Below are 13,433 nucleotides of genomic sequence, written 5' to 3'. Positions count from 1 at the left end.
CCCCTGAGCCTGAGTGGCCCTCCAAGGACAATCCTTAATCCTATGCTCCTTAGACCCCCAACGAAGACAAGCCCCAAAACGCTTCCAGCACTCTCCTTGATGCGTTCTGCCGCAATCTCCACAAGCTTGCGGTCTACCTGTGTTCACTGGAACTGCTCAGACCGGTTCCTCCATCCTAGCTCTCTTAACATTTTGATTTGCAGCACCCGCTGGTCCAGCATCCCTCCTGAACTGATTTCAATCCCTATCACGATTCTTTCATTCGGTTTGTTTCACCTCATCAGCTATCTTAGCCTTCTCCACCAGTGCATCGAAATCTCGCTCTCTCTGCGGAGCTATGAGCACCCTTAACTCATCTCTGAGACCATCCTCAAAACGAACGCTGCGCTCGTATTCGGTGGAAATGATGCCATTAGCATACCGACTCAATCGTAGAAACTCCGCCTCATATTCAGCAATGGTCTTATTTCCCTGAGTCAGATTCAAGAACTCCTTTCTGCGTGCATCTACATAGCTAGCTCCAACATATTTTGCCTTAAAGGTCTGTTTAAACAGCTCCCATGTTACCCTCTCAGCTGGGGTACCCTCTATCACAGTAATCCACCACTGATATGCTTCATCCCGCAGCAACGACACTGCCCTTTTCAACTTTTGTTCTACTGAGCAGTCCAGGTCATCCATGATCCGCTCTGTGGCTTCCAACCAGTACTCAGCCACATTTGGGGCCACTCCAGATACGCTCCTAAAAATCTCAACTCCGTTGGCCCGAAGGCGTTCAGAAATGGACCCCCTATTCATGGGCCCAATGTTAGCTCCGGCCACCTTTTCCAAAACCCTCAACATGGCCTGAGACAGAGCGTCATCCCCTGCGGCCCGGTCATATGGCCCATTTTCATTAACCGGTGGTGGACGTACCTCGCCAACTGGCATGTGTTCAGATGACACAGATCCAGCTTGAGTGCTACCTCGGCCTCGACCACGGCCTCATCCTCGAGTAGCCCTTGTACTCATAACGATTTATCTGATTACGAATTTTATAGCATTAGTTTACTGGTTCCACTGTTTATTACAGAATGTCTTATGAACAGATAGAGTTTGAGTTATTTTCATGCAATCACAATTTAGCTACGGTCCCGTTTTGTAGCCTAATACTACCTTATCAATAGCACTATCTCTAAGGCTCAGTACTATCTATAGTATTATTTCCAGTCCAGTTCCATATAAATATTTAAAGTAGAAAAAGAACACTTACAGACTTGGTGCCGGGGATCCAGTGTGCCACTTCTTTATCAGTCCATAAAAAACCCATGTTTTTGTTTACCGAAAATAAAAAGATTTCATTTGAAAACACTTTTATTTTAAAACAATTGATTTAACCTCGTTCAATAGAAAAACTTTGAACATCTTTGAAAAACTTATAGAATTTTTTTTTTGAAAAGATTTTCGGACCCGATCCACAACCGAGTTGTTGCAACCTGGCTCTGATACCACTAAATGTAACACCCCAAACCCGGCCTAGACGTTATGACCGAATCTGATGCGCCACATCGAAGCGTTCAAAACATTCCATATTACTTAGTTGGAAAACTTAGTTGGTGTTGTAAAAGACACTTTTAAAAGTAGGTTAAAGTGAATGGAAGCGTGCACCAGGTAGGAAACCAGGAAGAAGAGGAGGTGAGTCCATCGGACTGCTTAAGTACCAAGCTCCCTTCGGATCCAATCTTACACATGCACACCGCCATTGCCACATCTAACATCTCGTATAATTTTGAGAAAACCGTTTGATTAGGTCCATCTTAAGAAAATGATTAAGGTTGAAAACGTTTGCTTAGCGGAAGTCTTACTCGTATTCGTGTTATTTTGAAATCACTTAATGTTTTTGAAAACGCGTCCTAGAGCTAATCTATTTCGTTAGTTATCATAGATCAATTTTATCATAATGGAATTAAATAATAAAGAAACAACCCAAACCATAAAAATAATTAGCGGCCTTATTACAAAAAAAAACCCAAAACCATAAACGACAATATGGAAAATCTAGTTCACCAAAAGAAAACGAATTTGCAGAAAACGTGTGGCCACTCCGAATCCCGCCCAGCTCCAAGTCCACCAACTAGGGCTCACATACAAGGATGGAAGAAAAAGGGGTGAGTTTGGGAAAACTCAATTTATACAGAAACCCATCCAAAGCCCAAATCAGCTCGAGCCCATTGGGCTTAAGCCCCATTCAGATAACAGTACACAGTGGACGGAAGCCCTTTTCGAATCTGATAGCAAGGCCTTAGCCCTTTTACATAACAGTGTGGCCCATAGGCCCAGTTCAGTAACATAGGTAACAATAGTAGTAATGCATGCAAACCTATCTCGGGAGACTACTCAACCCACCAACCACTACACTTGCCCGTACCAGCCCTACACTCCATGTGGGAATATCTCAACCCACCCAAATTTACACTCCACGATTCTTGCAAGCAGCTGCTCAAATATCGATAAGTTGAGGCAAAGCCTCCAGTACGTGGATGAACCACTTTCAATACTTCCTCCATCAATACCCCAATCCCATGCAACAAATATTAATAAAGCATATCATGTATAATATAGTATTAATCAATCATGCAGTTTAGCCAATTTAAACCCTAGGGGTATTTCAGTAATTATGCTCTTTAGGGGTAATTTCGTACTTACGCAACTACACAACCTACTACAGTAATTTTTTAGCAGTTTTATGCAATTTGGTTCCATCATCTAACTAACATGCTACTTTGCCCATCTCTTACCCATATTGGTTCGTAAGCTCATTGGGCCCAATTTTGGCCCATCTGGCCCTTTTTTCCGAAGTACGCTAAAATGTCACACGAACTTACTTACCACTTTGAGGTGCTAGATCTAACAATTACTCCACGTCTTGAGAGCATTTGCATACTCACAAGCCCATGAAATGCCGAAATTTCGGCATTTCGGCTTTTGCCGAATTGAACTAAGAAAGGGTGTTCGGACACACCTGATTCGCGACGACTGCTACTGAGATCTCTTCAGATGTACTACAATTGATTAGCACAATTCTTATTTACAAACCATAATCACTAAACCCCAAAACTTACTTATTCATGATCGAACCATGTCCCTAAAAGCCTTTGAAACCTTACCTTTTTGCCAAAATCGATAGCTAGCTCCGAATCCGATTGTTCCAATGATTCACACTTTTGATCCAATGCTTAAGAAGACTCTAATCACTGAAAGAAAACATCAGTTACAAACCCTTAAAGCCTTATGCTCAAATCGATGACCTCCCTAATTTTTAGGGACTTGACTTTTCTAACATCGTAAAATAAGAACAGATCTTAGATGATAAGTACTTACCCTTACTCCTACTTGATTTCCACGCAATCAGTGCGATTTATCCTTAGAACAATGGTAAAACCGAATCCAGAGGTTGAAGAAGTTTCGGCTATAAGCCCCTAAACTAATGGTACTTTCGGCTTTTGGGTGGTGAAGGAGATGACGATATGAGGCTATGACCTTGAAGTAGAATTGCCGTCAGGTATCTAGGATTAAGAAAAGATAATCGTAGATTAATAAAAACAAAAGAACATAGAAGGACCTGGCTTTGAAGAAATCGGCACAAGCAGTGATCACAGGATTTTGGCTTTTACGACTTCGGCAAAGGTGCTGATGAATAGCAGGTTTGATGGACGGCTTTGGAGAAGGAAGTAGAGAAAGAAGAATAGGATAGGTGAAAGTTTTGGCTAGAGAGGAACAGAGAGAAAAAGAAAACCCTTGTGGTGCTCGAAAGAAGAAAACGGCACCTCACAAAGCCCTAGGTGCCGAATATTAACCTAAATCCTCTGCGAATTTTCCTCTTCAATTCCCTAAATTCGCCAACTCGATCTCGACCCAATCCCTTAAATCTCTCCCCTTATCACTCCTTAATCCAAGCGTTTGGACTGATTCAAACTCTTCTTTAGCAGAATCCACCTGGACTCCAACACTACCCCTCCTGCACTTAAAAATAAATGCATCTATTTGTCAACACAGGGAATCGATCCCATGCCTCCCTCAAAGCTCCACACGCCACCTTTTTAGGAGCCCAGTGGCATCACCCTGGCCACTTTACCAAGGCACTTTTTGTGATGTAATTTGCCCATAACTCTATACAAGGACCATCTAGCCAGAACCCCTAACTCCTAAGTCAAAAAATTCAAAAATTCAATCGGGTTTTGGCCAACACATGGGCCTTCTATAAGCCCATTTACCTACTCAAAATATTAATTTCCCATCCGAATACAAAATTTTAAAATCTTTACAAAATACTGAAAACTGCGAATAAATCCGAAAATCAGGATGTTACATATCGTCTACTTTCGTTGCCCAGTCTTTTCTATTTGATTCTATTGTTTTTTCAGGGATCCGTTTGATTTTTCAATTTGCTACTTCAACTTGTCCATTAGTTTGAGGATGGTATGGGGTGATTGTTCTATGATGAACTCCGTATTTGTTAAGGGTTTTTTCAAATTGGGTATTATAAAAATGAGTGCCCCTGTCACTGATAATTTCTCTAGGTGTTCCGAATCTGGAGAAGATTTTTTTAAGGAAACGTACTACCACGCTAGCATCATTAGTAGGTAGAGCTTGGGCTTCTACCCATTTGGACATGTAGTCAATTTCTACTAAGATGTATTTATTCCCAAATGAACTGGGGAATGGGCCCATGAAATCGATACCCCAAACGTCAAATATTTCACATGAAAGCATATAGTTTTGAGGCATTTCATCACGTTTAGATATCTTACCTGTCTGTTGGCATTTTTCACATGAAGTAACATACCTAATAGCATCTTTGAATAACGAAGGCCAATAAAAACCTGATTCAAGTATTTTGTATGCGGCCTTAGTTCCACTATAGTGTCCTCCGGTTGGCCCTGAGTGGCAGTGTTCCAATATTTTTGATGTTTCTGATCTTGCAACGCATCTTCTAATGACTTGATCTGCACATCTGCGAAACAGAAATGGGTCGTCTCAAAAGTTGTTTTTCACATCATTAAAGAATCACTTCTTTTGCTAGTGTGTTAACCCGTTTGGGATAATGTTAGTAGCTAAAAAATTCGCGATGTCTGCAAACCAAGGTACCTCAGAGTTAGATATAACGAAAAATTGTTCTTCAGGGAATGAATCATTTATTTCAATGTCATCTAGTTCTTTGGTATTGGATTTCTCGATCTTGGAAAGATGATCAGCTGTGAGATTTTCAGCTCCTTTCTTATCCTGAATCTCCGAGTCGAATTCCTGTAATAGGAGAATCCATCAAATGAGTCGAGGTTGTGCATCAGTTTTAGTTAAAAGATAGAGAACGGCGGAATGGTCAGTGTAAACACCAACTTTAGACAATATGAGACATGATCAAAATTTATCAAATGCAAAAACCACAGGTAGCAACTCTTTTTCCGTAGTAGTATAATTTTCTTGTGCAGCCGTTAAGGTTTTACTGGCGTAATAGATAGGTTGAAAATGCTTGTCTCTTTACTGTCCCAATATTGCACCTACTACAAAGTCACTCGCATCACATATTAGTTCAAATGGCAAGTTCCAATCAGGTGCAATTATGATTAGAGCATTAATTAATTTATCCTTTAAAGTATTAAATGCTTCTAAACATTCCTGATCGAAGTTAAAAGGTATATCTTTTTCTAGCAATTTAGTCAAAGGCTTAGCTATTTTAGAAAAATCCTTAATAAATCTTCTATAAAAACTAGTATGTCCTAAAAAGCTTTTAGTAGCCTTAACCGAACTAGGAGGTGGTAATTTTTCGATTATTTCTATTTTAGATTTATCCACCTCAATCCCTTTACTAGAAATTTTATGCCCTAATACAATACCTTCTTGAACCATGAAGTGACATTTCTCTCAGTTAAGCACAAGGTTTGTTTCTCCACATCTTATTAAGACTCATTTTAAAATTTTAAGGTAGAGATGGAAAGAGTTACGAAAACCGAAAAATCATCCATAAATACTTCCATGATATCTTCCATGAGTTCGTCAAATATGGCCATCATACAACACTGAAAAGTGGTAGGAGCATTACATAAACTAAAAGGTATTCTACGATAAGCAAACGTACCATATGGGCATGTGAATGTCGTCTTTTCTTGATCTTCAGGAGCTATTGGGATTTGGAAGTAACCAGAGAGTCCGTCTAGAAAGCAGTAATACATTTGTCCGGATAATCTTTCCAAAATTTGGTCAATGAATGGTAAGGGGAAGTGATCTTTTCTTGTTGCATCATTCAGTTTCCTATAGTCTATGTAAACTCTCCATCCTGTGACTGTTCTTGTTGGGATTAATTCATTCTTCTCGTTGGTCACAACCGTCATGCCTCCTTTCTTGGGGACAACCTGCACTGGACTTACCCAAGAACTATTAGAAATTGGATAAATAATTCCAACATCTAGAAGTTTAATTACCTCGGCTTTTACAACTTCCTTCATGTTGGGGTTCAGACGTCTTTGAGCTTGTACACACGGTTTGTATTCATCTTCCATCAAAATTTTGTGGCTGCAAAAAGAATGGTTGATTCCTTTAATGTCAGAAATTTTCCAAGCTATGGCCTTTTTGTGCTCTTTTAATACTTGGATTAATTCCTCTTTATCCTTAGGTTGCAAGTTAAAATCAATAATAACTGGTAATGTAGCGTTATTTCCAAGGAATACGTATTCTAAGTGGTTTGGTAATTGTTTAAGTTCCAGTTTGGGAGGCTCCTCAATAGAGGGTTTTTGCTTAAGTTCATCGTTTATCTTAATGCCCTCATATTCTACTTGTCTTGACAAATGGTCATTAGGTTCCTCACCGGTCCCCTCGCCTTGAGTTGGATGCAGTCCCATCGTCTCCTATTGTACAATTTCCTGAAAAGAGTCTTGAGTAATATAATCAATAGAGTCAATAAAATAACATGAATCATCCTGTTCACTAGAGAATCTCATTGCATCATAAATTTTAAAGATAATCTCCTCGTCACCTACTCTAAGTACCAATTTACCGTCACCCATGTCGATTACAGCTTTAGCAGTGGCTAGAAATGGGTGCCCTAAAATTAAGGGTACTTCCACATCTTCATCCATGTCAAGCACAACAAAATCAACAGGGAATATAAATTTATCTACTTTTACAAGTACGTCTTCTATAATACCCCAAGGATATTTAACAGATCTATCGGCTAATTGAATACTCATCCTAGTAGGTTTAGGTTCCCCAAGACAATGTTGTTTGAACATTTTATATGGCATAAAATTAATGCTAGCGCCTAAATCAGCTAGTGCTTTTTCAACATTCAGACTACCAATTAAGCGAGGGATAGTAAAACTTCCTAGATCTTTCAGTTTGGTTGGCAACTTGTTTTGAAGTATGGCTGAGCACTCCTCGTTGAGTTCTACTGTAGATAAGTCCTCGAACTTCCTTTTATTTCTTAGAAGCCCCTTCAAAAATTTTGCGTAGGTAGGCATCTGCGAGATGGCTTCAACAAAAGGTAAGTTTATATGTAATTGCTTAAAAAGTTTAAGAAACTTACTGAATTTGGCATCAATGTGATCTTTTTTCAATTTTGCTAGATATGGAACTGGTGGTTTATATTCCTCCGGTACTGATTTGTCACTATTTTCGAGTTTTTCTTTACTTCTTTCGGTTTCCACAGCTTTTTGTGCTAACTTCTTTTCAGATTCCGCTAACACTTTCCCACTCCTTAGTGTAACTACATTGACATGCTCTCTTGATTTGGTGTTACTAAGTATACTTCCTAGTGGTCTTTCCGAGATCAGTTTGGATAGCTAGCTTATCTGAGTTTTGAGCCCTTGGATTGATGCTTGTTGATTCTTAAGTGTTGTCTCGGTGTTCTGGAAATGAGTTTCTGACACTGATATAAACTTTTAAATCATATCTTCAAGGTTCGACTTCTTTTCCTGTAGGTAGAGTGGTTGCTGAAAACCCGGAGGATGTTGTGGTCTTTGATTTCCTTGGCCTCCCCACTAAAACTTAGGATGGTTCCTCCAACCTGCATTGTAAGTGTTACTAAATGGATTGTTTTGAGGTCGAGGATTATTACCCATGTAGTTTAATTGCTCGTTATCCATATTATGGCCATAAGGTTGATATTCCGAATGGTTTGTTCCACCACCGATTGCTTCGCACTGCATTACTGGGTGAACCTGTGTAGAATTAAGAAAACCATCAATCTTTTTATTTAAGAGTTCTACCTGATTAGAGAGCATAGTGACCGAATCGATGTTATAAATGCCGGTTGTTTTCATTGGCTTTGTCCTCATGAATTGCCACTGATAGTTATTCTGTGACATCTCCTCAATAAACTCATAGGCATCTTCAGGTGTTTTATTATTGATGGTTCCGCCAGCAGATGCGTCAACCATTTTCCGAGTCGAATGATCCAGACCATTGTGGAATGTTTGAACTTGGAGCCAAAGCGATAACCCATGGTAGGGGCACCTTCTCAAAAGGTCCTTGTATCTCTCTCATGCATCGTAGAGTGTTTCTAAACCCATCTACACAAAAGAAGGGATATCATTACGTAATTTAACCGTTTTAGCCGGTAGAAAATATTTTAGTAAATATTTTTTGGTCATTTGTTCCCAAGTAGTAATTGACCCTCGTGGTAATGAGTTCAACCACTGTTTATCTTTGTTCCTTAATGAAAAAGGGAATAACCAAAGACGAATGGCATCATCAGAAACGCCATTGATTTTAAATGTATCACAAAATTCCAGGAAGTTTGCTAAGTGAACGTTGGGATCTTCATCCTGCAAATCATCAAACTGAACAAATTGTTGTATCACCCGAATAGTGTTAGGTTTTAATTCAAAAGCATTTGCAGCTACAGCATGTCTAACTATGCTAGATTCAGTTCTTGTTAAAGAATGTTTAGCATAATCATACATAGTGCGTGGAGCAGGATTTTGATTAACCGCAATTGCAGGAGGTAGCTGATTACCTTGGTTTTCAGCCATCTCTTTGGTTGGGGGTTGAGTATCGTTTTCTTGCTCGTTCTTCGTGTATCTTAAGCTTCGTCTTATTTCTCTTTGGTTTCTGTGAACTATACGATCAATTTCTTCGTCAAAATTTAGTGGCCTTGACGGGTTTTTTCTAGTCATAAACTATAAAACCCTGCCAAGAGATGGAAGTAATAATAAAATTAAATTAAATTGCAAGAAAAATAAATGGCTAAAGTAATAAAAATTGAGCGTTCCTAATATCTTAGCTCCCCGGTAACGGCGCCAAAAACTTGATCGCGTGAATTTGTGATAGGTTTTAAATATTTATAATTACTCATTCTTGAACTAACTATTATTGAGATGTAGGCAACTGTACCTGTCAAATAGTAGTATAGTTTTAGCAAGACCGAATTGTCGAACCCAAAGGAACTAAAAGTACTAGTAATGACTGTCTTTTTATTATCTAGCCTAAGAATAAAGAGGTTTTTGTTTTAACTAACTAATTATCTAAACTAAGAACGCACAGAGAAAAGAATTGGGGAATTGCTTTTGGGAAAAATCAATTTACTTAAGACAATACCTAAGGAAAAATCCACCTAGACTTTACTTGTTATTCTGGCTTTGAATCGGACGATTTATTCATTCAACTTATTCCGTAGAGATCCCTAAGTTATGTTATTATCCCTATTCAAGACTAATAACATCTAATCTCTAGAGTGAATAATCGAGACTTTTCTCTAATTAACACTCTAGGGTTACATTAACTCGATCTATGGATCCCCTTATTATGTTTCACCCTAATCCGGCAAAATCTTTTCACCATATGTCTAGGCGCGCAATCAACTCCGCTTAAGTATGACAAATGTACTCTTAGACAGGGTCTATTCCTCCTCTGAATAAGAGCATGTCTTGAACCAGTATCCTGGGATATTAAAACAAGGATTAAGAACACATAATTAAAAACAAGTTAAATATTTATCATACGATTCAGAAAATAATAACAAGATTCGTCTTAGGTTTCATTCCCCTTAGGTATTTAGAGGTTTTAGTTCATAACTAAATAAGAAAACATCTCAGAAGAAAAAGGAATACAAAACATAAAGAAAACCCAAAACTCCTGAAGGGAAATTGAGGAGAGATCTCCAGTCTTGATGATGAATCCGGCTTCTAAGATGGATCAATTGGCTTCTTTGGAGTAATTCCTTACTCCCCCTTCTCCGTCTCCCTTTTCTTCTCCTCTATGGTGTATTTATAGGCTTTGGAATGCCTAAAAACCCTCAAAATTGGCCTTTTCAGAATTGGACTCAACTTGGGCTCGACAGGGACACGCCCGTGGCATACGCCTGTGCTCGATTACTTCAGGCTGTGTTCGAGCCTGCCAAATTGACACGGATGTGTGGTCTGCCCGTGTGAGGAGGTCCAGGTCGTGTTGATTTCGTACTTTGGCCCATTTTCTCAGTTTTTGGCCCGTTTCTCATTCCTTTCGCTCTCTCATGCTCTTCTAAGTATAAAACATGAAATTAAAGCATTAGGAGCATCGAATTCACCAATTCTAATGAGAAATCATCCATAAAATGCATTAAACATGGGGTAAAAATATGTATAATTTACTATTTATCATTGTTCCCTTGGGTTGAGTTTAGTATTACTTGGCAAACTACCTTGTGGTCGTTTAGAGATTAGTTTGGAAAGCTGGTCTATCTGAGTTTCGAGCCCTTAGATCGACGCTTGTTGATTCTTAAGTGCTATCTCAGTGTTCTGAAACGAGTTTCTAACATCGATATAAACTTTGAGAGCATCTCTTCAAGGTTCGGCTTCTTTTCCTGTTAGTAGGGTGGTTGCTAAAAACCCGAAGGATGTTGTGGTCTTTGATTTCCTTGGCCTCCCTACGAAAAATTGGGATGGTTCCTCCAACTTGCATTGTAAATGTTACTAAATGGATTATTTTGAGGTCGAGGATTATTATCCATGTATTTTAGTTGCTCGTTATCCATGTTATGGCCATAAGGTTGGTATTCCAAATGGCTTGTTCCACTGCTACTTGCTTCGCACTGCATTACTAAGTGAACCTGTGAAGAACTAAGAAAACCATCAATCTTTTTATTCAAGAGTTCTACCAGATTTGATAGCATGGTGACTGAATCGATGTTATAAACACCGGCTATTTTCGTTGGCTTTGTCCACATGACTTGACACTGATAGTTATTCAGTGACATCTCCTTAATAAACTCATATGCATCTTCAGGTGTTTTATTATTGATGGTTCTGCCAGCAGCTGCATTAACCATTTTTCGAGTCGAAGGATTCAGACCATTGTGGAATGTTAGAACTTGGAGCCAAAGCGGTAACCCTTGGTGAGGGCACTTTCTCAGTAAGCCCTTGTATCTCTCCCATGCATCGTAGAGGGTTTCTAAATCCATCTGCACAAAAGAAGAGATATCATTACGTAATTTAGCCGTTTTAGCTAGTGAAAAATATTTTAGCAAGAATTTTTCGGTCATTTGTTCCCAAGTAGTAATTGACCCTTGTGGTAACGAGTTCAACCACTATTTAGCTTTGTTCCTTAATGAAAAAGGGAATAACCGAAGACGAATGGCATAATTAGAAATGCCATTGATTTTAAATGTATCGCAAAATTCCAGAAAGTTTGCTAAGTGAACGTTGGGATCTTCATCCTGTAAACCATAAAACTGAACAAATTGTTGTATCACCCGAATAGTGTTAGGTTTTAATTCAAAAGTATTTGCAGCTACAGTAGGTCTAACTATGCTAGATTCAATTCCTATTAAAGAAGGTTTAGTATAATCATACATAGTGCGTGGAGCAGGATTTTGGTTAGCCGCAATTGTAGGAGGAAGCTGATTGTCTTGGTTTTCAGGTATCTCTTCGATTGGGGGTTGAGTGTCGTCTTCTTACTCGTTCTCTGTGTATCGTAAGCTTTGCCTTATTTCTCTTTGATTTCTGTTAACTGTACGATCGATTTCTTCGTCAAAAAGTAATGGTCCTAACTGGTTTCTTCTAGTCATAAACTATAAAAACCTGCTAAGAGACGGAAGTAATAATAAAATTAAATTAAATTGTAAGAAAAATAAATGGCTAAAGCAATAAAAATTAAGCGTTCCTAATATCTTAGCTCCCCGGCAACGGCGCCAAAAACTTGATCGCGTGATTTTGAGATAGGTTTTAAATATTTATAATTACTCGTTCTTGAACTAACTATTATTGAGATGTAGGCAAGTGTACTTGTCAAACAGTAGTATAGTTTTAGCAAGACCGGATTGTCAAACCCAAAGGAACTAAAAGTACTAGTAATAACTGTCTTTTTATTATCTAGCCTAAGAATAAAGAGGTTTTTGTTTTAACTAACTAATTATCTAAACTAAGAACACACAGAGAAAAGAATTGGGGAATTGCTTTTGGGAAAAATCGATTTACTTAAGACAATACCTAAGGAAAAATCCACCTAGACTTTACTTGTTATTCTGGCTCTGAATCGGACGATTTATTCATTCAACTTATTCCGTAGAGATCCCTAAGTTATGTTATTATCCCTATTCAAGACTAATAACATCTAATACCTAGATTGAATAATCGAGACTTTTCTCTAATTAACACTCTAGGGTTGCATTAACTCGATCTATGGATCCCCTTATTAGGTTTCACCCTAATCCGACAAAATCTTGTCACCATATGTCTAGGTGCGCAATCAACTCCGCTTAATTATGACAAATGTACTCTTAGACAGGGTCTATTCCTCCTCTAAATAAGAGCATGTCTTGAATCAGTATCCTGGGATATTAAAACAAGAATTAAGAACACATAATTAAAAACAAGTTAAATATTTATCAAACGATTCAGAAAATAATAACAAGATTCATCTTAGGTTTCATTCCCCTTAGGTATTTAGGGGATCTGGTTCATAACTAAATAAGAAAACATCTCAAAATAATAAAGAATACAAAACATAAAGAAAACCCAAAACTCTTGAAGGGGAAATTGAGGAGAGATCTTCAGTCTTGACGATGAACCCGGCTTCTGAGATGGATCAATTGCCTTCCTTGGAGTAATTCCTTACCCCCTATTATGTGTGTCCTCTTTGTTCCTCCTCTAGAGTGTATTTATAGGCTTTGGAACGCCTAAGAGCCCTCAAAATTAGCCTTTTCCGAATCGGACTCAACTTAGGCTCGACAGGGACACGCTCGTGTGCAATTACTTCAGGCCGTGCTCGAGCTTGCCAAATTGACACGGCCGTGTGGTCTGCCCATGTGAGGAGGTCTAGGACGTGTTGATTTCGTACTTTGGCCCATTTTCTCCGTTTTTGGCCCGTTTCTCGTTCCTTTCACTCTCCTATCTCTCCTAAGTATAAAATATGAAATTAAAGCATTAGGAGCATTGAATTCACCAATTCTAATAGGAAATCATCCATAAAATGCATTAAACTTG

General features: G+C 38.6%; 1 non-coding gene across 1 annotated transcript; it reads left to right on the top strand.

The window, feature by feature from the left end:
• The first annotated feature begins 11,336 nt into the window (after positions 1–11,336).
• On the top strand, positions 11,337–11,443 carry LOC128293640 (small nucleolar RNA R71). Its single transcript, XR_008283820.1, has one exon. It is a non-coding gene; the product is annotated as a small nucleolar RNA R71 (small nucleolar RNA).
• The last annotated feature ends 1,990 nt before the right edge of the window (positions 11,444–13,433 follow it).

Source organism: Gossypium arboreum, chromosome 5 (assembly GCF_025698485.1).
Source record: "Gossypium arboreum isolate Shixiya-1 chromosome 5, ASM2569848v2, whole genome shotgun sequence".
NCBI classification, from domain to species: Eukaryota; Viridiplantae; Streptophyta; class Magnoliopsida; order Malvales; family Malvaceae; genus Gossypium; species Gossypium arboreum.
This window is presented reverse-complemented; position numbering and strand designations above follow the sequence as displayed.